Below are 25,916 nucleotides of genomic sequence, written 5' to 3'. Positions count from 1 at the left end.
CAGTGGGATTTGCACAGCCAACATGCAGAACCTGGCACTGATTTTATTTGCTGAGGATTTAGAGGCACAGTCCAGAGGCTTTGCAAGCCAGATGGGCATTCATTGCTTCCAGGTAAAGAAGAATTTGGAAAAAATTATTTTAAAAAAATCCATCTCTTTTACAAGTCCCTTATGCTTGTTGCAAGACCCAAATACTTGCTGGGAAAGAAATATCAAACCTGAAACTCCATTGCTCATTGTCTCTGGGAAAAATATCCTTTTCAAAGTGAAAGCCAGACATGTAAAAGCACCAGTTCTGTTGAAGTCATTGCTTGGTGTAGTCTCCATGACCTTTTCCTAAAGTTACAGTGGCTTTCAATGTTGTTGAAAATTCTTCTGTATCATGGTGAATTTTAACTGATCAAGCTTGAGGCATTAAGAGCCCCCATATTTGTGTGCCACTGTCTCTTTTCCTGACACAGTCATCCACTGTGGGCTTGCTGGTGCCTGTGCGGGAGCAGCTGATGGGAATTTTAAAACTGAAAAAACTTCCTTGAACTGCACTTCCCTGGAGGCACAGCTGGATGTGAAACACAGTGCAGGAGTGGAGCCAGTTCTTCCCACTGCCTGTGTTTGAACAGGGAAATCCTCCCCTTGGTGCCTGGCAGCCCCGTCACTGCAGCGGGGAGAGGCTGCACCTCCTCTGTGCAGCACTGTTTGCTGCTTCTCAGCTCTGAAAGTCATGGAAAAATCACACTCACTGCCTTTGGTTCGTTTTCAGCTTGTCAGATTTCAAGAGCCAGGGCCTGTGGAGCTATAAATGCCAGCGTGTGACTGCAGTGGTTGGTGTTTGGTTCTCTCACTTTGCTAGTCGTGTGTTGCCTTACTCTGAGTTCAGTCGTGTTAGAGGCATAATCAAAGTCTTAACATTTGCCATTTAATTAAACTAACTTTAAATCTCTTTTATATCATAGATAAAAATGGTAGCAATGACTATGAGAAGTCATTACCTTCAGTTGCATTTAGCAACTTTTCAATAAAGTAGCAAATTTAATATGTAAGAAATTGCTTTACAATACAAATGGGGAAAGTTCATACCCAAACCATATACACAGCTTCCCAAAATCAAACTGAAACCCTTCCCTTCCAGAATATTGTAGCTAGAAAATAAGCTTTCTTTCCAAAGCACTGCTTTTCGCAGAGCAATCCATTAGTGGGAAGTCAGCACTAGTTCCATGTGTCTTTTGCAGAATACATGGTACAGGTCACCACAGCGTGTGCTTTCGCCTTACAACTCCAGTTTGCAGCCCAGAGCATTACAAAGAGGAACTTCCAACATGTCAGGTGTACAACACATACGGGATTTCTTTGTTTGCTAGTTGTCTTTTCAGCCTCTACTTTTCTCTTCCTGCAAAAGAGCAAGGGGACAATCCACAGTGCCAGAGTGTGGCACACGTGTGGGCAGTATTTCAGTTCCTGACATCCCTGTAAAATCTCCTGGCATGTACACAGCAACTTTCTAGGAGCTGTCAAAAAAAAGCTTTCAACTGCAGTAACTGTATACTTTTCACAAGTATACATTAATTTGTTTTGATTTTAAGTTCACTGAGAGGTGAATTTTCCATAGGACCTGCTGAGGAGCAGCTTTTGTAGTTTGTATCATTCATCAATTTACCTATCACTAAAATATGTCTGTCTTTACCTGGGTTTTGCAAACAGAAGATAGTAAGTTGAAAGTTTGCTTTGTGAACCAGAATTGAAGTTAGCAAAATATACACAGAGAAATGTCATGGTTTGCTGTTAAATCAAGGTATAAAGTGAAAGGTTAATAGAGTATATTCATAAGTTATATTTAAAGAGTGTGTTTACCTAAGGCTGCAGTTAGGGAGTATAAAATCTTAGAGCACAGTCCTTTCCTTAAAAGCCTCCAACATGAATGGACAAGGCAAGTAAGAGGAATGAGTAGGAAGAGAGCCTGAAGAGCTTTCCTCTGGCTGCTGCTTACAGGAAGAGTGGGGCCAGTGCTCTGGAAGACTCTCCTTGGGCTCTGTGTGAACAAACAGTTTGAGAGGTTAAAAAGTCTGTAACACACTGGGGATCAGATTTATCCCTGTGGGGTCCAAACTTTTGAAGGCTGTGCAGAAAAATCACGTAATAACTGATGATCCTTTAAATGACCTGTGTTGTGGTTCTCATGCTTGGTGTGATGGTTATCAGGTAAATCCTTGCTACGAATCTATCGGGTCAGATTAACTCCTTTCATAGGTTCCTGCATGCTCGGCAGGATATGTGTGTGAAACTTCAGTAGCCTCACATGAAGGTGCCTTTTCTTAAGGGACACAGACAAACTAGCTTTAGAACTGGAAATTAAACCACAACTATTTAGTGGCAACTATCACCAAAATATTTTTCAATTAATGGTGTAATCTGCTGTATCTTTTATTTTAAGTTTTCATTTCCTGTAGAGTCATGTTTCCACCAAATTTGCCCTGGATACTTGTGCAGTGGAATTCTCGTGGCTGCAGCTGTCTGATTCCAGTGATAGTGATGGAACTTGCTTCTGCACCTGTGGTTTGAATGTATGGGCTGCTGGAGATAGCCTGGGGTATCCCTGGCTGAAACAAAACTGTATGCACAGCACTGAGTGGCTCATTGCTATTTTAATACTTTTTCTTCTGAAATTTTCACATAACACTGCAAACAGGAGGAAAATATTTTGGGGATATGCATAGATACATCTCACTGTTCCAGTGGATCTGTGCACTGAATGGGGTGGCACAGGTGAGTTTTTCTAAGTATCATCTATGTGAAGAGCTGACTTTTCAGTATTTAAACTTTTCCTCTGTGCTTGGTATCACAGAAGCTGTAAATTCACGTGATGAGAAAAGTGGACAGCACAGAAGGGGTCATAACACACAGCAGAGGGGTTACAAGATGCTGAGCACAGTTATGGGTCAGGATAAATAAAGCCCTGTTTTATCCACAAGATTTGATGGTCGACTCTGCCTTTGACTTTCTGTACAAGGTAGCTGGTAAACACAAAGCCTGATCATGTCTCAAGGCTGTGTACAAGCACCCAATTTGTGAGCCAGTATGTGAACTTATTCCATGCAAACTCTGTACACTGACTGGCCTAAGAGTGACTGTGTTGGGTGGCTTATTCCATTCTGGAAACAGAGCAAGATATCTAGTCTGTTAGTGTCTCAACACTTCGAGCTGCTGTTTTTTACAGCTAATTCAATGATCTGGCATTGGCAGCAAAGGCAGCTGAACCACAGCAGCCCATGGCTTTGAGTGAACTGGCCTGTTTCGCCAAGAAGCAACATGGAAGCTTGGAATCTGGTCTCTACTTATTGGCAACATGGGTGTCCTGTGCTGTGTGGAGATGGAGAAGCAGCTCCCAAGGCTGGTTCTGGTCCACACTGACTTCCCAGCTGAGCAGTTCTTTGGCCTGATAGTTTAAAGGTGAGCTTGTAAAGGAGCAGCAGCCACTGCTGCTGTGTCTCCACATCTGTGGGAGATGGTTCAGGGAGGTGGCTGCCATCCAGAATGTTATTTGGAATGACTGCAGGGGCTCATTTTCTTGTAGGGTTGGCTGGGGATTGTGTGACTGTGCTGTGAAGGATGCAAGCCTGAAAAGAAGCCACATGGTTTAGATTCTTAACTTTTTAATGAGACAATGTTAAAGAAGCCTGCTTCCAAGTATTTTGTGTTCAGAAATTTAACTGCAGATTAATAGTGACAGCACTGCATAAAATATCTCTTAGGGATTCCCTTCCAGGTCACCTTTTTCCTCTAGTCTGACAGTGATAACACTTCTAAAGTGTTTTGCAATAGTGGTCTTTCAAACATCTAGTTCAGAACATCATTGAGAGAAACCATTTCTCAGAATAGCAAATGCCACACTGTTTCAGGCTTGCAAACACTTTGATTTCACTGCTGAAGGATGTTTGGAAAGGGGAACTTTCAGTCTCACATTCTAAGGGCCTGTAGTCTCAAGGCTATACTGTTGACTGAGAAAAGCCAGAAGCTGCTTTTGGTTTGATTGGAACCAGCCACTGGAAATAGGGGACAATATGGTAAAGTCTGGGCAAGAAAGGGCAAGATTTATAGAAGCACAGCTTACATCTTGGGCCTTGGAAGATTCTTCCCCAGCCCATGGTTATTAATCTCAGATGGCTTCTTGACTGATTTATAGAACCATAATTCCAAAATGAGCAGGAGGTATTCTTGATATGCAAGCTAAAATTGTTTGCATGTGCTTGATAATAATCACTGTTTTCAAACAGTCCTTACTACCCCTCTAAGGTAGAGCCTTTGCATTCCTAAATCAGCATTATCAGGAAATTGAAAGATAAAACGTTTGCTTAAATATACCAAGAACTGACATCGTTAACTTGAGTGTGTTTCTTCATTAGTGAGGAAAAACTTGAAATCTTTTCCTCACTTGTAATTATTTCCTACTTCAGAGATGAACTATACACTCCAGGTTATCTTCCTACCCATCACACAAGCTGTATGTTATGTCTGGATGTCCATGCCCTGTCTTATGTGCACAGTATAACTTGGGTTGAAGAGTAAATAGGAACGCTTATAGCTAGTGCTTTAATGTGCTTGACAAAGCAGCGGGACACTGATTAAAATGATGCAGTGCAGCATGGAACAGGACAGCTTCCCATAGTGAACAGCTTAACATGCTGATGGCAAGTGCTCATCTATCACTGCTACCGCACCCCAAACCACTGGGTACAAAAACAAGCGCTTGTTTAGCAGCAGGTGCAGTGCTGGTGACACAACTGCAGAAAGCTTGTGGTCTTGTGATTTTACCCTTGAAACCTTTCTTCTTAGACCCCAAAAAGCTGCGTCATTCCTGTGCTTTTCTAGTTCAGCCGTGAGCATTTAATGCCTTTTATGCAGGTACATGTTCCTGGACAGGGCAGGCCTGCTACTGCCTTGGGAATCTATATATGGATCCTCTCCGTGTCACACAGAGCTCCCAGTCAATCAGCTGGTTTGGACTCCTCTGAGACTTTCTGTCAACATCACAACCAGTGATGAGTGGGTGCCTTATGTGATGTGTTACTTTTTATTTTAAAGGAGAGCATGAGAGACAGCTATTGACCTCTGATGGACTTGTGAGGAGAGCTTTGTGGAGTAATCCTAAATTCTCATCTTTCTGTTGATATGCTTTAATAAGAGAGTGTGCTTAGCCTTAAATTGCAGTTAAGCACTTAGCTTAGCTTGGCATAACTAATGGTATAATCAATATTTAAAGATACTGCAGCATTCAACATAGTCATGTTTAACTGATTTTGGAACCTGTGTCAAGTTTTTCACGGTCTTTGAGAATTTAAGTCTGCTTTCCAAGGGTCTAATTAATTGAGAACTTCAGCGCTGAATAGAATACTGCAATAAGTAGTAGGGTGTGGTTCTGTATGTTGTAAAGATAAAATAGGCCTGTTTGGAGGCGTAACTTGAGTCAAATCCAGTGAAAATTAGTCTTTTAGTAGCTCGTGAAAGGCTCCCTCATCCCGGACCTGAACCCTCGGGATCTCTGGAGTGTGGTGGCCCTGTGTGGCAGCCGCCGTTTTGTGGAGGGACAGCGACACTCCGCACAGCCGACAGGGACAAAGCCCGTGAGGGGCTGATGGGGAGCTCTTGCAGGTGCTTCGAAACATCATGAAAAATTGTATGGCAGTGTTTGAAAGCCGTGGTGTGTAGTGCCGGTTTATCTTTCAGGCTGCTCACAGTCCAGATCCGTGCTGAGGGGGAGCCTCTCCCTCAGGGACAGCACAAAGAGGCGGCTCAGGCCTCGGCTTCCCTCAGGACCAGGCAGCCGCCTCCCTCAGCACTGTGAGCCCCTTGTTTTGGTTACACATCCCATGTTTTTAGACATTTGCCTAATGTTTGACTGAATTAACTTGAACCTTCTACACAACACGACTTCCTCTTTGTCTTTCCAAGGCAGTGACTTTTCATCTACCACTGCCAACTGTGAAATGACACCTGTAGTAGCAAACCCTGTGTGGCTGGTTTATCACTGGAGGGGTAAGAAGCTGAAGTGTGGCTGTCTGTCCCGGCTCCTGTCTTAGCAGCACACTGCCCCACACGGGAGCACTTCTCTGGAGAAAAGATGAGGTAAAAGCTTAATCCTCTCCCCCTGCATCCTTGACTGATGCCTCAGGTGGACTGACACTCCACCTGCACGGGCAGGATAGTGCTCTTTGGGAAGATGAGACTGCCTGGCTTACTTTGGGGATGTGAGTTATATTAGCTGCACTTCCAAATCCTGTGTTTCTCTTTGCTTGAGCAATTTCAGAGGAAAGAAAACTATTCCTTGCATTAACTGTGTTAATTTAGTCAGAACCAGTTTGGCAGGAAAATGAATAGGCTTACCTTTGCTCATCCTGCTCTGAAAGCATGATGAAGTTGTGTGGAATCCACACTTGCTCCTCAAAATACTAAGGTTCATAAAATTATAAGATCTTTTATATAACCTCTGTCTTTACTAAATGAGTATTCTCTTCTATGGAGTTGAACATCAGAAGAGGCTTTTTTGTATAATACATTTTCTAGTCATGATGAGACTGTATGATCTGTCTCTCCTCTGCCCTGCTTCCAGACTCTTGATGAGAAGACATGAATCAAATGAGGGTTTCCATCTTTTTATTGACTTGTTGTTTTTTTCACTAGTTAATTGCCCTCACTGTTGAAGGAGAGTTTGTGTTTGTCAGGCATAACTTACTCCTGCAGTTTCTTTGAGCAAAATACAGTTCTTCAGCAGCAGATACTTTTTTCCCTAAACTGATCTATCTCCTATTTTTTCAAATTACTTTTCTCTCCAAAGACTTTAACCCAGCCTTTGAATACAGTTTTCTTCTCTGAAATCTTTTCACGTTTTTAAAAAAAAGTATTTTGAAAATGTGGGCATGAGGAGTGGACACAATATTTTGATAGCTATTTCAGCACTGCTGTGTAGGAGCCTAAAATTATCTGCCAGTTGCTCTCTGCTGCTGTTATGGATTTCTGTGATCTTACTAGTCCTCCAGCAGCACTTAGGGGCAATAACATTCAACTGCTTATTCACTCCTAGAACTGTATTACTTTTAGAATCAAGTTACAGCTCTCTAGTGCATGGATTTTCTTCTATGTCCTCTATTGCTAAATGCAAAGTAGGGCTAAAATACAGTTTAGGGCTAAAACGTTTGGTGGTTTAAATTAATATCTTTAATTGGACCTTAGTTCCATTCATCTCTCACCCGCTGACCTTTCTTTCCATGGTGTAAGATGGAATACAATACATTGATTAACATCATTTGGACATTACAGCTCTCACATTCCATTATGATTTCTCACTGAAAATTTATTCTTTAATTCCTTTCATTACCTGTAATCTGTTTAACCCTAGTTCTGTGTAGGGTTAGAGTAGTCAGACTGTTAAGTGCCATTTAAGTACGTTACCAAAATCTGAGATTACAGGGTTTTTTACCATTTTCAGCTAAGTTGGTAGGAGCACATCATTTTACTACTCGGAATATGAATTAAATAGTTCTTAAATATTTAATCTTAAATGTGCAATTAAATGGAGATGGTACAACCATAAGGAACAATCCTATTAGGACTTATTTTGTTTGTGATTTCTCTGACAAGAAAAGTACAACTGAGTCTAATCAGTGTTAACTTAACCATGCAAAGCTTAACCATGTTTGTTTCATTCACTTTAAGGTTCCACAAGACTCTTATGTTAATTAACAGATTTTTCTGTCCTCAGCAGATAAGATCTCTGAGGTTGTTTTTCAAAGGAGTAGTTGAGATAATTAATTTCAATATACTTTCTTAGGTGAGTGATTAATAATAATAATAAAAACCCTTCAGTCCTGAGCATTGTGTGTCCTTGCAGGGAGCACGTCCTGCAGGCTTTATGCCTCATCAAGTGTCAGTCATTTAGATTTAGAGTGTCTTTTGAGGTCTGTACCTTAAGCAGCTGTTCTGTGCCAGCTTTGAAACACAAATAAAATGATCAAAGAAAGGCAAATGGGAATGCATTATTCACTGTATCTATTTAGCCACACTGGATAGATAATCTGGCATTCAGATATCCAATAACATATTCAAAATTAAAATTACATCTATGAGAAGTGCAATCAATATGGAGATCAGTCATCTGAATTGTCACTAGAGGCTATTTAATCCTCTCACTCTGACTATGCATTTGGTCTGTCTCTAGAAGTGAAACCCTGCAGGTTGCAAACAGAAAGAGTTAAATTTGTAACTCTTGATTTCCACGAGATTTACCACATGAACAGGGGTTTTGTCCCGCTTTCTCGTCGTTGTCATGAGAACAAGACAACATCATTTATATCTCCAGTATAGTCAGTAGCAAACTATAAACTTTTAATGCACTTATACACTTTAACCTTTTAAATATTCAGTGTTTTTCATTGGTTGGCCTTTCACCTTTCCTTCATGGGTTATTGAGGCAATAAACAAGGGGCTGGGGGAATAATTGGTGACTTAAATTTCAGAACACTGCAAATGTCACCGACATATATTTTACAGCTGGTTTTGGATATATGGCACATGGAAATGCCAGTACAATGGACTCAGTTCAGATTGATCAAATCCCTCTTTTCTGCTGCACATCCAACCCAGAAGTTCCTTTATGGATCTCCAGGCTAACCCTCCCCAGAGCAGCAGCCAGCTGTACCTCCTGCAGGTCCCTTTCCTCGGTGTGCAAGTGGTTGTGGAGGGGCTGGAGGGCGACCCCCAGCTCCTCAGTGTTGGTGTCCCTCAGCTGCCCTGGGCTGCAGTGTGTGTTGAAGACAAACCAGCTCTTGATACAAGTGGTTTGGATACAGGCCTAGCTTGGTGTTTGTGTTGGAAGCATGGCAGGAGGGGTAAGGCAGGTGTCCCACCAGTCTGAGAGACACCTCTGCCTGTGGTGTGCGCTGGTCTCCAGTCCGTCCTACTGGGGTGTGCTGAGACAGCACACTGACAGCATCTGGCAGACAAATCAGCCTTCTCTTCTTCCTACAGAATCCTGAAGAGGATCATGTGTAGCAGAATGTTTATTGTGGGGTTGCTACACTATGGGATAGGAATTTCTTCACAAAAGTGTTGTCAGAACCCTGGAAGGGGCTGCCCAGGGATGTGATGGAGCCACCATCCCTGGAGGTGTTCAAGAAACAATTGGACGTGGCAATCAGTCCTCTGATCTAGTTGGCTAAGTGATAATTGTTTAAAGGTTGGACTGGATGACCTCGTGGGTCTCTCCCAACCTAAATGATTCTGTCATTCTGTGAATGGCATTGCATGTGGGATCCAGAACATGTTCAGCTCATGATTTTCCATCTGGGGCATTGCTGGGCTGGGCTGAGGGCACAGACAGAGGTATGCACCTGGTTTGTAGTGATTCTGCTGTGACAGGGCCTTGGGAGTGTGTCTGTCAAATGGGAACAACACTGCTAATGCCTTGAAGTCCCCCTCATCTGTACTGGGTTCGTGTCATGTGCAGTAGTGGGGTAGTACACGGGGAGAGAACTGCTGCTGTCTCATGGGTGTGCAGTGAGGGGAGTGTGGATGGCAAAGATGAATAGGCCAAGCTATTCTGGCTGCAAAGGAGGTACATGGATTTTTCTGGTTGAGGATCCAGCTGTTGGAGCAAAACCAAGCCTATACCTTGGGGTTAAAGAGAATGTGAAATGAGACCTCTAGAATTTGTCAGCTGATACAAGAGGTGACGTGTTTAGTTCACTGAGCTCAGAACAAGCTATAAATCAAAGCAGGCAGAGGTAGATTTTGATATATTTTATATATTTTAATGGGGACAGCTGTGAGAAACCAGGTTGAAGCCCAAAGCTGCAGTAACCAGGGCAAGACAAAGGTTTTAACAAAACTGAACCTCAATAAGGCAGGAAAAAACATACCCTATATTGTTATCTTTAAATTTTAATAGCTTGGGGTCTGGCTGAAGGTTTCTTTATAATTTATTTTATTGGCATGAAACACTTGAGCTTTTCTGGTGAGTTATGAAATACCAGAAGCGGTTTTATTTTTTCTTCTGGTTAAAAGCATTTGATCCACTTAATTTTTTAATTTTTTAGAAGCATGATAGCATGGGTTTGTTCATTTAGAGTTAGGAGTTTCACAGTACAAATAGTTGGACCAAAATAAGATCTTATGATTTTTACTGCAGCTGTTGGGATTTGAATATTCTGACTGTTCTGATGGCCCTCAGCATTATGCATAGCAGATTGCCCTTAAAGGTGTTTACATTTGTTTTGCATTAACAGTGTAGTTTCTAAATGAATTTGGGATGTTTCTGTGTGTTTACATATGAGCTGCTCTACTGAATGTCACCAGCTACAAAGTGTGTGAAATCTTCCAGCTGCTGTGTCTCAGAGGAGATGGAGGGTCTGTAACACTACTTATGTGGCTGCTGAGACTGAGGCTGTTGGTGAACAATGGGCAGAAAAGAGGATATAAAAAACAAACAACTGTGTCACCAGGGCTCAGTTTTGTGTCCGTAGCAGACCAACACAGGAGAAGATTAACAGGGCACAGAAAGCCTTAAAGCCAAACAATCCCTGATCTTGTGAATGATCCCATTCTCATTGATGTTGACTGTTTGCCTGCAGCAAGTTACATATTCTCCTTTTCCTTCTTGCTGGGTGTTAGTCTCATTGAAAGAAAGATGGAAATTAGGTTTTCTCTGAGCTTTCTGTTCACTTTTACCTTCTTTTCTGTTTTCTTATCTCTCCAGACTGTCAGACTGAAATATGGAACAGTAAACTGGGCAAACAAAAACCCTTGTTATTTCTTCAAATCTTTCAGCACTGCCTGCCATTAAAGCTTTCACCATACCAAAGACCAATGATTTAATATTACTGCAATGCTCTGTTTTGTCTAGGTATACTTTTTAAGGAATGAAAGGACTACTACACACATGATCATAAAATTGCCTATTGGTAAAGGTAGCCTACTGTTTAACTGAGCTGCTCCATGTAAGCTGGCTCACTGCTCAGCCTGCAGCTGGAGCTAATGAAACACTTGTCTGGAGCAAGGGCGTGCTTTGAAAAACCCAGAGTGGATGAAGCAGGTTCCATAATATTCAAAAGCTTTGAAGAGTCATATATGTATATTTCTTCTAGGAAAAAATATATATTGGTAGTAGTGTAAGTCCAGAGTATCTTTAGACAGCTGCACAAACAAAGCATCTCCTGTTCAAGGAGATTGGTTCTTTCTTGTTTGTGTGAGGTACAAACGGCTGGAAACAGGAGACATCCCTGCTTCCCTCTGTCATAGTGGCTTGGAGGGAGTAGGACAGAAAGGCAGGAGCTGCAGTGCTGCACTCTGACATCTTGCACCTCCTCATCAGCCCATGAGCAGCTCCCTGAAGTTAAATTAGACCCTGAAACTGCTCTTGGCTGTGCAAGGCACATCTTGAATTCTCACAAGCACTTGTGTGTCTGGGCTGCAACGTTTCCCTGAGGGTGAGTGCAGCAAACACAGACCTGCGTTGATGAAAGCCCACTGAGCATTAGGGAATGACTGTCAACAATGTGGTTCTGCTTGGAGCTGGTGGTGGTCCCAGAGCAGTGCTGGGAGGAACTTGGGCTGCATTCCTGATCTGTGTTCACCCAAGTGACTTGGGGTTTTTTCAGGCTGGTTTGCCATGCAGCTTGTTTGAATCTGAAGATGCCTTTAAAATGTGCACAGGTAATCAAAGAATACATAAACTGTTGATGTCTCCATTAATCAGTTCAACTGCTCCAGGGCTCAGTCCATTCCCTGTCTCTGGAAACTGCTGGTTGCTCAAGTGAGGAAGTTTTAGTGTCCAGTAGGTGTGGAGAGTAAGTTTTGTCCAGAGAATCTCTGTTTTAATCCAGGTGGAACAGTTTCTAACACACAGTTGTCTTCAGTTCAGGTTAACCTTTTATTTGTTATCTGGCTCTTTGGAAACATAGGAAGTGTCTATGATTACTCTAACTTGTATTTTGTTTGGATAAAAAGATTTGAGACATTTTTTCTTTGCTTGTATTTTGCTAAAGTAAATAATTATTGGCTGCTGCAACATTTGTGCCAGGACTGCTGCTCTAATTTGTGTTAGAGGTTCACTGGGTCTCTAAGAACTTGCACAGAGATACAGCTGTCCTGTGGGATCTGATCAGGTCTGAGTGACTCTAAAGAGATAGAGAAGTACAGTTTGGCATTTGGGGTACAGAATATTTTACTACTATACTTTTTTTGGACTTTATCTGTGATTTTGGGAATTGCACCCAAATGGAGCGAGAATGGAGCACTGAAGTCTCTGCCTCAGGTTCCTTTTAGATAATCAAGTTCTTCTCAAAGTCTGCACTGATGTGACTCCCTGTCAGCTTTCACGTGCCAAAGTCAGTCAGTGGCAAAGCTGAGACAAGTTGCATCTGATTTGAATGAAGCCTGTAAAGAAAGTTTTTAAGACTGAATCTCCACGGTCCTCATTTGACTTGGGCTCAATCTGGACCCAAGTTTGCTGTCTAGCTACAAGGCCATCCTCACTTGTCATTACTGATAATTTCAGTGTACCTTCAGTTAGGATGAATGCCATACCAAGTATTGAATGAGAAGGTTACAAACTCTGTGGACTGCAGAGGGGAGCTGTGTTATTGCAAAGCTTGCACCTCGAATGGGCAATTTACTGTGATGTCAAGTATTGCATATCCTGTCCAAATGTTGAATCTTCTCTTTATAAAATTCTACCCAGTATTTGGTATGTCTAGAAAAATATTAAATTACAAATATAGGTCTTAACCCATATAATTATGGACAATTTTGTAAATTTTCCTCATTGTTGGAAGCTTACCAAGGGGGCTGGATACATCGGATGCAACTCCAATGGATACGCTTGGATGGCACAGTCTGAACAGATTGTCGGGTCCTGCTCTCTGCCCGTGCGTGCCCGGCAGCTGCCGAGGCTGTGCTGAAGGAGCTGTTTCCCCTGGCAGGCAGAGGAGGGAGCGCTGCTGCTCAGCACCTCTCGGTCGCTGCTGTGCCCTCGGCGGGTGTGTTGGCCCTTGCCAAACTGTAGATGCCACTCTGGTGCCTTTAGTAGGGCTCTGCTTTTCTACACTAACAGGGGCCCCAGTCCTTTGTGCCTGTAGACCAAAGCTTGTTCCACAGCACGTTAATAACCAGAATTAGGGGGAAATGGGATAAAGCATTTGCAGGAATTCTTAAAAGGACTACAGCCTCTGCTGTTGTCACTCCATGCTGCTGTCGTGTTCAGATAGCATAAATCTCTTCATAACATGACTGTATACAGTGAACACTCTTGGAACACCCAATATAAATGAGCACACGGTGCATTTGGGAATCATCTCTGGTTAGTACAGAGCTGGGGATTTCATAGGCCAGGAAATAGTTTTTGCAATGGAAATTACTCTGTTAAATTCTGTTCTTATATTGTCATTTGCTCTTCAATGGGAATATATTCATTGTCAGGCTTGCCGTACAGTCTGGAGGAGAGAGCAGGCTGATGATTTCATTTAATGGCAATTAGTGTGATCCAGATGAAATCCCTGACTGTATTACAGACAGAGGTATCTCATTAATCTGACAAGGCTTTCTGCTACGATGGATCTTTACCCATTTCCCTCTTAGAGGATTTTTTTAAACCTTGGAGAATTATCTTCCAGGGTTTTGTGTATAAAGGGTAATACTACCTAAATTCCTGAAGTTAGAAAAGTGAAGGAGTTGTCTCCCCAGCACTGAGGACTCCCAAATTGCCCCAGGGGAAAAGAGAATCTTAGTCCATCTAGCTGCAGCTGAGAAATTTCTGTGGTGACCATATATCAAGGTACCTTGATAGCTCACCATTGTAATGATCCTTCCCACATATTAAATCAGGTTAGCCAACAGGGGTAGTATAAAACTTTGTTCTCATTCAAATCAGCAGCACAAGTGCCAGCTGATTTTATCAGAAATTCACACCTAGTCTGAAGGATTGCCAAGTACTGGCATTCAAACTGTCATTGCAGGCACTTGGAGACCGAGCTCCTTTTATGGCCTGTCATGCCTGTACAGAATAAATGCCAGTTGGGAGAATAAGGAGAAGTGATACATAATCCAGAAAAGCTGCCGAGTTTCAGTATTCTTAGCTGTGTCATTAAGGTTTTACAGGTGTTCCCTGTCTAAGCTTTGCAGCTCATGCTCGGTGAGTATCTCAAGGCTGGATACAGGGGGAGCTTCAGCAGTGAGGAGAAGCTGAATAAAACATGTCCTAAATGTTCATTTGTGAAGAACTGTGGGGCACTTCACAGAATTTTGCAGAAAAGGGAGTGAGTCGTTGGTCAAGGTGGGGCTGTCTTGTTTGGAGGTTGTGCTTTGCATATTTTTTGAGCAATATCTAACCTGGGGGGGAGTTGGTCAGATTAAGGATAAATTAAGACAGTATGTTTTCTGGGGGATAGAAGATGTTGGCTCATGGGAAGCCAGCCAATTGTTAGCTGCCATAATCTGCAGCTAGAAAGGGAAATTAAAACATGTGTGGGTCCACTTCTTTGTCATTTGATGTTTTTAATATTATTAGTTCACTTTATATTAAACAGTCACCAAAGACAAGGTGAGTGACTAGACATTAAATTAGTGGACTATTTTTTCTACCCATAAAACCTGTTTAATACTAAGCAGCAAGCCCAAAAGATATTAAAGAACTACAGCTCCTTCGTTCTGCACAATATCCCTTTAAAATAAAGTTAATCTAAGTCATGATGTGCATCTATAGGTTTTACAAGAACCTATAAATTTCAGGAAATTAACTTCCTCATAATCACATGTTCCAGCTAGTCTTTTTGAACTGGGATTTTATTTCAGGTTAATCACTGCTGATTTTTTTTTTTTTTCAGAAAACTGTTCTTGTTCATGTTCTTGAAAGGGAAAGGAAATTTGCTTCAACTTTATTTATCAGGTTGGGATTTCTTTCAGTCACTTTTATCAGGAAATGCTTGCTGCTAATCAACATACAGGCATACATCACTGGATATCTGCTTTCATGCTAATTAGCTAATTATTCAATTACTATGCAGATCAGTGAATTTGTCATGGTTTATTTTGCAAAGCAGGGACAAATTTTGAGGGAAGGTGAACCAAACCTAATAATATTGATTTCATAAGTGCCCATTAGATGGGCAACTTTCAGTTGAAGGTCTAGCTTAAAAATCCTAATGCAGTTATATGAGGTCTTCCTGCAGCTACTTTTAGAAGGTCTTGGTTTATTCTCTTTATTCACCCTTCTCCTTTGTGTGCTGCCTGACATTCCTCAGTTGACTTCTGAAAGTTGAAACAAATATAAGTTCCATTTCAAGCCAGTGTCATTACAAAGTTGTCTCTGACGCTTTTATAAACATGCACAATTCTAATTTTCAGTAAACATCAGATTTGTCACCTCAGTTGTTATCTGCATCTTAAGTCAAGAGCTCTTCAACTTCAATAGCAGCTGCTTTCTGCTGATTAATATTTACCTGCATGGTCTTCTCAGTTAGTACTTGAAACCAGAAGGCACCAAAACAGAATTTGGTTTCTGTAATCACAGGCAGTAATGTACCTTCTGAAGATATTGCAGAAATTTTACAGAGCAACATGACACAATTTGCTTCAATCAAGCAGTGACCTGATACATACCTTTATGAGAGTGTTTTTGCAAATTATAAGAACAGTTAAAAAAAAACCCAACCAACTTTGTCTTAGGGGCCTGACTCTGGTTTGAAAGAAACAGCCTTCAAACTTTTTGAGAGTGGAAAAGATAGTTTTAAACTCAGAATTGGATTATAGTCGGATTTAGCAGGACACATGGACACTGGGATTGTTGAACATGAAGTAAAAGACGCAACTCACAACCCTACATGAGTTTCTCTTTCAGCAAACACCATTTTATTCCATTGACAGCAAAGCCAGTTCTCTTTTGTATGTCCACACAGAGTGGATTTGCTGAATGACTTCCCAGATAAAATATTCTTCACTCCCTGTCAAACAAATGAAAGCAGACGTTTTGTAGCCTCATTGCTGGGGCACATTTCCCTCTTTCACCTGACCTGAGATATCTGCTGTCTGTTTTCCTTGTGAATCTGGGACATTTGGTGTCAAATCCTCTGGCTGCAATATGAGTTTGATAAAGCATTTCGTAGGGTCTGGGTTTGGTGCTATTTCCCTCCATCTCATCACCAAATGAGCCAGTTTTCTTTTGGGGAAAATGGGGTGTTTCACTTCAACCAAGCGCTGGATAAAGGAAGTCTGGGATATGTTAAAGACTGGCTGTGCTGCTGTGTTACTGCTACTTGTGCATTTCCAGGTGACACATGAGTGTGAGGAACTCCTGTCCAGCTCGAGTGGCAGTCTCCTGGGTGTGAAGGAAGCATAAGCCTGTGAGGACTAGCTCAGAAAAGGCAGCATTCATTCACAGCTCATCTCTTTCTTTGTGTCACTAAGCTAATAAGGAGAAAAACTGAGACCTACAGACCTGCTTCCTTTTCTATTGTCCCCCAGAGTGTAACTTGTGGGACGAGAAGAGTGAAAATTAAATTACCTTCTCATGCTTCAGATGAGCTGGATACCAAGGGATGCTTGAATGAAGTTCTAATCAACAACCAGTTTTCTGTGTGTAGTCAGAGAGGAAAAAAAACCGTGAATGCAGGATAATTATGAAGTCAGTCTTTGGCACAACAATTACTGTAAAAGGGAAGCCAAAGAACAAGCTGCTCCTTTGAGGCATTAAAATCTGGTGTTGTCACAGTATGCCGAGTCCTGACCTGGTTTCCTCTGTGTGCTGCTGTGGGCAGGTACCAGGGAATATGGTTTGTGTGTGTCCTTTCAGTCCCAGAAATCCAGAAGGCTTCTGTCACCCTTTATTTCGCAATAGACGTTCAACTTACCCTGTTATCTCTTCCCAAAATCTCTTGTCCTTATTGACCTTGCTTTGTCCTTGCTTAAATATAGACCTGTCAAGTGAAAGACCTCATATATGTGTTTTTAATTGTGTAATAAAGCTCTACATGGTTACAGTCGAAGTGGCCACAGTGAGAATGAGACACGACCATCTGCTTATAGCCTTGCAAATGTTCTGGAACCTGTAATTACCTGGGCATAAGCTGAGGGCTGTAGGTGTCCAGGCTCTTTGCTTGAGTGCAATTGGGTCTGTACTATCTCTAAGTGGCCAACTGTTTATTAAAAACTTAATTTGAAAAAAATTGGTATTTGGGAATGAGCTGAGATTTGGCCACGAGGTGTGTTTGGTTGGGCCCATATCGCTTCTGGATTTCATTTGTTCAGATTGCTGCGGTGTGTTTGTTGCTTGTACAGATATGAGCTCTTCAGGTATGCAGCTGAGGTGTTTCCCTGAAAATGAGTTAGGCAGAGAGTGAGAAAATGTGTGCACTAAAGGTGATAAATACATAGAAATAAAAACCAGAAGCGCAATGACAGAAGGAAAAGCAGAGGCAAAACAGCAATTTTGTCCGAGTCAGTGAGTAGAAAATAGTAAGATTTTGTTGTACCTGGGCTTTAACTATTTATATTCTTGACTTTAATGCCCATCACAAAGAAAGCCAACTGAAATACTCACAAGCTGAATCATGTTTAACTGGGTGAAGATGAAGGACTGTATTGGGACATTTTGGAATATGTTATTAGAAGAATAATAGCAGAAATAGCATAGCAAGCTAGTATAGCTAGAAGAATAACAGCAGGATTGACAGTCTGGATAGCTGAAATATATGAGTGGGTCTTTCCAGTCTCAGAAGTTGTGGGACCTTTGCAAGCAGATCAGTGTAATCCATCCAGCAAGTAGCAAACTGATGACTTCTCAGTGCAGTTGCTCTCTTAAGATTTTCCTGGAAAGTCTAAGAAAAAATTCCCTGTGAAAACCAGATGCAATAAATGCTTGTTCTTTCTTGTGGTCGCCACGGGAGGATACTCTCCATTTAACTGTGCCAAACCTTGGCAGATCCTTCTATGTGCTTAATGAAAAAGCATAGCAAAAGAAGGGATTTAAAAACAAACAGCACGTGCCAAGATATAAATCTTGACTTTATAAAAAGTAGCATAACAGGAATGATGGGCCTGGTGCACGTTAGGGAAAGGGTTGCAGTGTTAATGGCTTTGAATCCGACCCACACGAGGACACCAATCAAAGTTAATGATCTGAGTGTATATTAAAAGGACAATATAGAACACATCTGCTATAATGGCATCTCTTCCCTGCTTTTGACTGCACCTTCAGGTAGCCTAGAAATGATGGATGAGGCACTTAGATTAGAAACCTTGTGGATTATCATTAACTGAATTCAAATCAGCAAGACTAGCATTGCTTATCACAGAAATGGATTTAGGGCAGATATGACAGTCCTTACCCAAATGTTTCCATTTATCAACAGAAAGGTTTTTAAATAACTGTTTATTTAAGCAATACGCATTGTATGTCTTCTCATCTGGCTGCCAATCTGAAAGACATTGATAGATGCATCTTTCTTTTGTATCTTTGGGTGAGTTTTAAGCTTTTTCAAAGAAAGTGAGAAATACTAGAACTTACTTGTTGACATGGAAGCAAAAGAAAGCAGTAAATGGTCTGGGCTGTTTGTTTGATTTGTTTTGCTATTTAGATATGTTGGGGTTTTTTTAGATAGAATTGTGCTGCCATAAAGGTGAGTAATGTTACATGCAAGAAATTTCATGAAAGTGATTCCAGGAACTATGTTTTTTTGTCAGAAGTGTGAATGTGAAGATAACATCTCTTTCTTGTGCTTCTTTCAGTTAGTCCAAGCTGGAGTCTCTGCCCTTCCTCCGTTGTGTTACACCCAAGGCTGGTGAGTGCCAGGGGGATGGAGCCCATACAATACTGAGCTGCACAGATGCATGGTAAGAAAAGGGATTTACCTTTTGGAACTTACAGTCTAAATGAATGCAACAAATCACTGGAGAGGCTGCTTGAATCATGTTGGTACTTCCAGTTGTTTGTGAGTTCCTGTTTGGCTCTGCTGCTCTTTCCATGTAAAAGTGGGTAAAGAAAATCATTGAGTTTCTTTCTTCTTCTCATTATTTTTTTTTCTTTCTTAAATAACTGTTCAAAGATCTTGGAGTTCTTAATGCCTCAGAAAGTCAGGAAAGGCCCCCCAAGTAGTTAGTCCCAGTGTCTCTCAATTTAGAGTTTATATCCTTAGGATTTGTTCCTGCACTTTTCAAGCCAAGAAGAACTTTATGCAGAGGATTCTGCCTATGAACACCACATAAATTATGTAGCATAGTCTTAGAGCCTTTATTAAACTTGAGCTGGAGATCTCAAATTGGGAATTAATGACTTTTTAGAGTTGATATAATTGTATTTCTTCCTGAGGGCAAATGGTACGTGGGTAGCTTCATCCTGTGTCTTCTCCTGCCTTTGGCAGAGTAACCACAGGCTGTTCTGTGGGAGATGTATCCAAAGCAGACCAGTACTGCAAAGATCCCTGCCTGGGAGACATGGAACTGATTGGCTGAGGCCCACTCGTGCTGCTTCCTAAGGGTCAAGTACTTTAAAACCAGCAGGAGATACTGCAGTTGCAAGCAAAGAGCTGTACCCTCTATCACTGATCCTGGAGAAACTGCTGAAGTGCCACTCAGCTGGACAAGGTTCAAGGCTTGTAGGGGCTGCTTAACATTTAGTCAGTTTGGCTGAGACTAAGGTGGATCCTAAGATTTTAGACACAGCAGTATAATTCTTGATTAAATTTTACCCTGCAGCTACTGGTAGTATATACACTTAAAACCAAGTGAGAACATATGTTCTTCTAACTAAAACTTTCATTTATAGGCTGGGTTTTCCAAAGCACTGAAAGCAGTATCTGCATTTTTAAAGGCTCCCAAGACTTTGTCTAGAAAACAAAAGACATAGCAGTGCCTTCTGCTACAGAGTTCTGTCTGGCTGACTAAAAGGTTTGGAGCACAGCTCAGAAAGCTGCTTGATCTCAGCCTGAAATCTGGCTGCACTGGTGGCCTGGTGCTGGTTCTTCTCTAGCTGGAAAACTGCAGTGGTAGAAAGGCTCCCCAGTAAAATGTGGGAAGTTTGCTCATAATTGCTTCAATGGTTCAGCCATGGGAGAGTCAGTATCAGTTTCCAAAAAGAAATGAGCCAAAGGGCACTTTCATGGGCAGGCCTCAGTGTGTGTTATGCAGGTGAGAAGACTTGTCACACTGCCACATTTTTTTCCCCAATGACTCTCATGAAGTGAGCACACGTGGATCAGCAAATGACCATCAAGCCTTACAAGTCAGAGACTTTCATTCTGCACTGTTAAGACAGTCTGTACATACAGAGTACAGTCAGATGTGTGCTTTGGTCACTTTTTAATGGCATGATAGATTTGAGGGAATTGTTCTTAGCATTTCTAGCACCACAATGTGAAAGTGCAGGAAGGATAATGATATTTAAACATGGCTCTGTGTAGGCATAGCACCCTTTAGTGCACACCATTAACAGAGGATTAAAGAAGATGTAAGACTCTGGCAGTAATGAGAGATTTCATTGGAGCCTTACGGTTTTCCTGTTCATCTTGTCCATAAAAAGAACCAAGATTTGCTAGGACTCACTGGAGGTATCTGTTACCATGGAGACTGGGGTTCAAGTTATTTTTAAGGCACAGAAAAGCGATGATTGTGGACCCATATCAAACCTTTCTCCCTTAGAGCACATATTACATACAGGCACAGTTCAAGACTAATTTGCAGAAATGCCCGTTCTGTAAGAAGCAGGAATGTTAAGGATCAGACCAAAGGTCACTGGGAGCTCAGTTCTTCCACTGATGGGGAAGCTAAGCAATAAAAAGTCACTCTTGATGAAGTGCCTTAGAAGGTTGTAATTACTGATGTCTGAGGAAAAGCAGTGCTTAACAGAAGCAAAACTTGAAAGAACTATTGCTCTGCAGATGATATTAAATAACACACATAATGGACTAAAAGCAACAGGGAGCCAGAACCATGTCTTAAGTGTGACCTACAGAGTTATTGTGCCAGATTTCAGAGTCTTGGGGCACATCATAAAAGAAAATTCTGTGGACTGGATTTTTAGCGTCGACTGTTCGTACACAGTTCATGGCACAGTCTGCCCATCTACTGCCCTCTGCAGCTGGAGGAGACCTGCTTGGATGAGTGAGCCATTGGTATATTGATGCCATATTTGCTGTTAGAACTTGGAGCTAACCCCACTAACCTGAACTTGAACCTGCTCTTCCTTGTGACAATGGGAAGTTTTCCTCCTGACTTCTCACATCTGATGAAGAGATGAAGAGTTGAACAATAACATTGATATTGTGCAACTTTCAACTCTGGGGTTTTGAAGTGGTGTGTTAAATTATCAGCCACACAGAGTTTTTTGTCCATTTTGTCTCAGGCTTTTAGGTTACAACAGATGTTTTCCCATCCTGAAGTTTTAGGCTGGTTGAGAGAAATGTGCGTGCATTATAATCAAATTTATGATTTTTTACCTTTAAATCACCTCATCAGAAGTGCTGATAAAATGTAGCTGTGTATTCTAATGAAACTGTTCTCATAAATTAGGAAGAGTTTCTGAGGCTAATATCCAGCTGATTTTCAGTTAGCCATCCTGAGTACAGATTTCAGAAATCTATGCAAGGAATGATCAAGAAGAACATCTGTTTTTGAAAATGGCATTTTAAATTTCAAAGAAACTATTTACATTTTAATAGCCCTATTCTCTGAGAGTTCCTGGGGTCTGATACTTCTGATTAGGAAAATGATCTCTGGGCTCACATTTTGTGTTTGGTATTCATTATAGCAACAGACCTAATGAAATTATCTTGTATTAATGTGGATGCATGTAACGTGCAATTACGGAGGAATTCCATTGTCATTTAGCAATGAATTGTCATAGTTTTCCTTTAAAGTCTGGAGTTTCACCAAAAGGCAGGGAAATGGCTTCTAAACTACTTCTCAAAGGATAAAACTGAAAGGTTTTGGTTTTGGTTTTGGTTTCAGCTTCTTTGCCAACATCACTTAGTAAAAGGCTGACTGATGTAGGAGTGGACTTTCAAACAGCCTTATTCTATTTAAAATTTGGGCTCCTTGGTGACTTGGGTATTTTTAAATACTCTCTCATTGGTGTCTATTAATCACTGCCACAATAATTAACAAGTATTTTCAGCATACAAAGAACTTAGTATTATTGATTTTTTGGAGGGCTTTGAGTTGCTGTAAGTTACATGTGTATGTCTGTAGGTAAAATGCAGCCTGAAACTTCAGGCTGGGGTTTACTCTGGGACATTTGACAGCGTTGTCTAACGATGGTGCCAGACACTTCCTGAGATAAGGTCTTACTGCCCGTGATCTGTAACTCTGAACATCAAGACACTGAAATTTTCAGTGTAAGGTGTTTTATAAAGACTGATTTCTTAATTGTTTGGGGTTTTTGTTTGGGTTGGTGGGTGGGTTGGTTGGTTGGTTGGTTGGGAGTTTTTTTGGAAGGAGGGAGGAAGGGGGAAGCTGCAGGGCAACATTTGTAGCACAGAGCCAGAGGAGCTCCACCACTGTCAAGAATGAAACTGGGACGTAACACGTTCACCTCTGCTAAAATTCTGGTGACTTGCCCTTTGAAGGGTCCTCATGCCCTGAGTCTTCAAGGCAGGAAACTGAAATCTGGTAATTGGAATCGAGTCAGGGGTGTGCCTTTTGATTTCCTGATGAAACTGGAATGAAACCTGTCCTTTTGGGGATTTTTTTTTTTTTTTTTAATAATTGTGGCCTGTTATTTGCCAACTGGGTGATGGCTTTTGTCTTAGCCTCTGTCTGTCCTTCCACCAAATCTCTCCACAAACAAGGAGGTGCAGGGAGGATGATCATCTGTGTCTTCCCTCTGAAATTTACTCCCCACTAAATCTGCTTTATTCCCTTGAAGGACTCCCTCCTGCTACCTTGCAAAGCTGATCCTTCTCTTTCTCATCTAATTCAGTTCATTGGCATTTTTATGCACTTAACATTTGGCACCCTTAACTTTAGAAACTTCGAAGCAGATCTCACCGAGAGTTTTGTATTTCATGACAAATTTATAGCTTAAGCAGAAGTTTTCAAACATGCTTAAGGAGTGTGGGGGTTCTCATCTTCAATGACAAACTTTCAGGAGGTTTTCAACATGTCAGGGTAGATTTTTAGGAAACACCAATATGTAAAGACACACTACCTGCCTAAGCAAAGGCCAGAGCAGGGGGCTGTGAAAACCTTTTTATAAAGTTCAGTGCGTTAAAGAGATTCTGTGTGATTGTAATTCATACTAAGACTGCCAGCTTGGCAGTCAGGCTGCAGAGGGCAGTTGTTTATCACAACATCACCTCCAGTTTTGTCAACAGATCATCACAGTTGCTGTTTTCTATTTAAGAAAATCGTGCCCAGAGCGTCTGATGTGAAGTGTATTGGAAGAGATATGTGCAGTGCATCTGTCTGTACTGAGACAGTTCCTAGTCCATGCTGTCAATCTAATGAGTTTAAGAAGCCCCAAAAAAACCCCTACAAAGTAGTTTGAGAAATGTTGATTTTGTAATGAGATGCTCAGATACCACATTTATGAGAACCAAATGGCTAAGTGATTAGCCAGATACAGCTACCTTTTATAAAGGCAAAGAATCAGAAGAAAATACAATAGTACAATAAATGTTTAATATTATTTTTTATTTAGGTATATTTATTAATTGACTGTCACAGTGCCTGAGAACTTAAAAATACTGGGCTTTATTTCTTTGTTACACAGTTCCTACTGTGCCTCAGTTCCATGCCATTTCCTCAACCACTTGTAAAATTGTGTTGAGCTAAGTCTGATGGGAAAGGTGCAGGCTAATTCAAGAGGGCTTCCAGTGCTGGTACTAAAGTCACTCCAGACAGCATTGCCAGTGTACCAGGTGACCAAACCCCGATGGGCATTATCTGTGGGGTGCAGTGGAACTTGATGCCCCATCAGTGAGATGCCCAAGCTGGTGTCAGAGCTGCTGGTCAGACCTTGGGTGGAGCACAGCAGCTGTTTCAGCTGAGCAGCTGAGCTCCAGGATTGCTGGGCACAAACTGCTGAGCTCTGCCACGAGGCCTTGCTGATCCAGCTTCCCTGGGAGAATCCTCACCAGCCCTGGCAGACTGGCAGTGCCAGACCCTGCTTTCATTCATACCACTTCACTGGAATCACTCCTCTTACAGCCTACAGGGAGTGAGGTGGGCCTCAGGTTCAGGGCAAACATATTTAACAGGGATAAGAATTATTCACATCTGCATTCAGCTTCTGTAACTTCGAACCAAGGAATACTGCTTGTCCCAAAGTGCTGGGTGTCCTGGGAAGGAGCTGTGGTTACTGCAGCAAATAGCACCATCTAGGGATCAGGATGGTGTGAGAGGCATCTCTCCACATCGGGCATGGCAAGGATGGCCTGAATGTCAGCTCTGCAAGGCACATACGCTGTTCATACAAACCACTCTTGTTATATTTTTTTTTGTCCTATTGCAGGCACACAGATTTTCCTCAGTTTATATCTATATATGTATGTGCACAATAATTCACATACATAGTATTTCCCTCAGTGTATATTCAAAGAATTCTTTAGAGCTGTTGTTATCCACTGGTGTAAATGCAGCAACTGGTCTCTCCTATGCTGTAACAGGCTTTTCCAAATATTTGTGCCAAAAATGTAGCAGATGACCTCATGGTGTGCGAGGCATTGCACTGCAGAGAAAATTGGAATTGCTGCCTGTGCTGCTTTAAAATCTCTTCCTATGCAAAAGGGGAAAGATGAAGATAATAGTACTGATTTTTATTATAGTGAAGTTGGGTGACTTCAGGAGAGGTCAGAGCTAATGTTTTCAGAAAAACTTGTTTAGACAATAAAGCTATTTCTGTCCTGCCATTTAACGAGAGTGTCTTGGCCTGAGCTGGTATTATAATCACCTTAATTAAAACCTTTTAGGATTCCTTGATTAGACCAATATTCTCAAAGCTTCTTATTGCTCTATAAATAAATAAATTTGTAGACAAAAACAAATAAAAGAGACCAGAATCACAAACTGAGGTGACTGTAATAACAAACCTAGATTTTTTTACCATAATCTTTTAAAAACATAAAATTTAACTTGTCCAATTCAGTGCATCTGTTCACCTTTGACTATTTGTCCTTCAGTGAAGTAGCTGCTCTGCAGATGCACCTAATTTTTGTTGAGCCATTTTGCACTAGTAAATATTAGCATTTGACTGTATTTGTAAAATGATATTCATTAATGCAAATCTCATGCACTCTTTAGTATCCTTATGTAAACAGTGTTCATATACCATGTTCTTATTATGGATGCATCTGAAACTTAATGCAGCTCATGTTGCTGTCTGAGCATTTTTGGCGGGGGTTGCGGGGGAGAAATGATGTCTGTCACACTTGAGTCTGATGCCACCGGTAATTTCCTTTGCTTTTGAAGAAATAATGCTGGGTCAGTTTTCCATGAAATTGTAGCTGCCCATGACAGCCTTCTGTTTAAATCAGTGGTGCAACCCAAGCTGAGTTAAGATGCCAAGTGAAATTTTTCTTTTTGTTTTTTTTTCTTTTTTTTCTGCAATTAATTGTGATGTTAAAAATTCTACCATTGAATGTGAACAATCATTTTTATGGTTTTACGTTACTATTAAGGCACTACTTTACCACTTCAGTACTTCTGCACTACCTACTTAATTTTCTATTTCTATATTTTTGCATAACTCACAGGAATCACTGATGCAGTAAAAATTCTGGCTTTTCAGTCACACTGCAGATAACAAGAGTTTTTCTTGCAGACTAGACTGGGTTGGATATTATTGGTGTTTAATTTTTTTTTACACTTGCAATGAATCAGACACTGACTATTCAAGAAGAATATTCCCACCCAAACAATACTCTTTAAGTACAATGCCAGAATCTGTC

General features: G+C 41.3%; 1 long non-coding RNA gene across 1 annotated transcript in view; it reads left to right on the top strand.

Annotated features, from left to right (window-relative positions):
* Window positions 1–25,916, top strand: part of LOC126636203 (uncharacterized) — a 145,437-nt gene that overhangs the window by 35,823 nt on the left and 83,698 nt on the right. The window contains exon 2 of the long non-coding RNA XR_007627932.1: window positions 18,763–18,867. This is a non-coding gene — a long non-coding RNA (uncharacterized LOC126636203). The remainder of the gene's footprint in view (window positions 1–18,762; window positions 18,868–25,916) is intronic.

This window comes from Myiozetetes cayanensis, unplaced genomic scaffold (assembly GCF_022539395.1).
Source record: "Myiozetetes cayanensis isolate MyiCay16 unplaced genomic scaffold, myiCay2020 scf13, whole genome shotgun sequence".
Lineage (NCBI taxonomy): Eukaryota > Metazoa > Chordata > Aves > Passeriformes > Tyrannidae > Myiozetetes > Myiozetetes cayanensis.
Note: the sequence above shows the minus strand (reverse complement) of the source record. Positions and strands in the feature narration are given on the sequence as shown.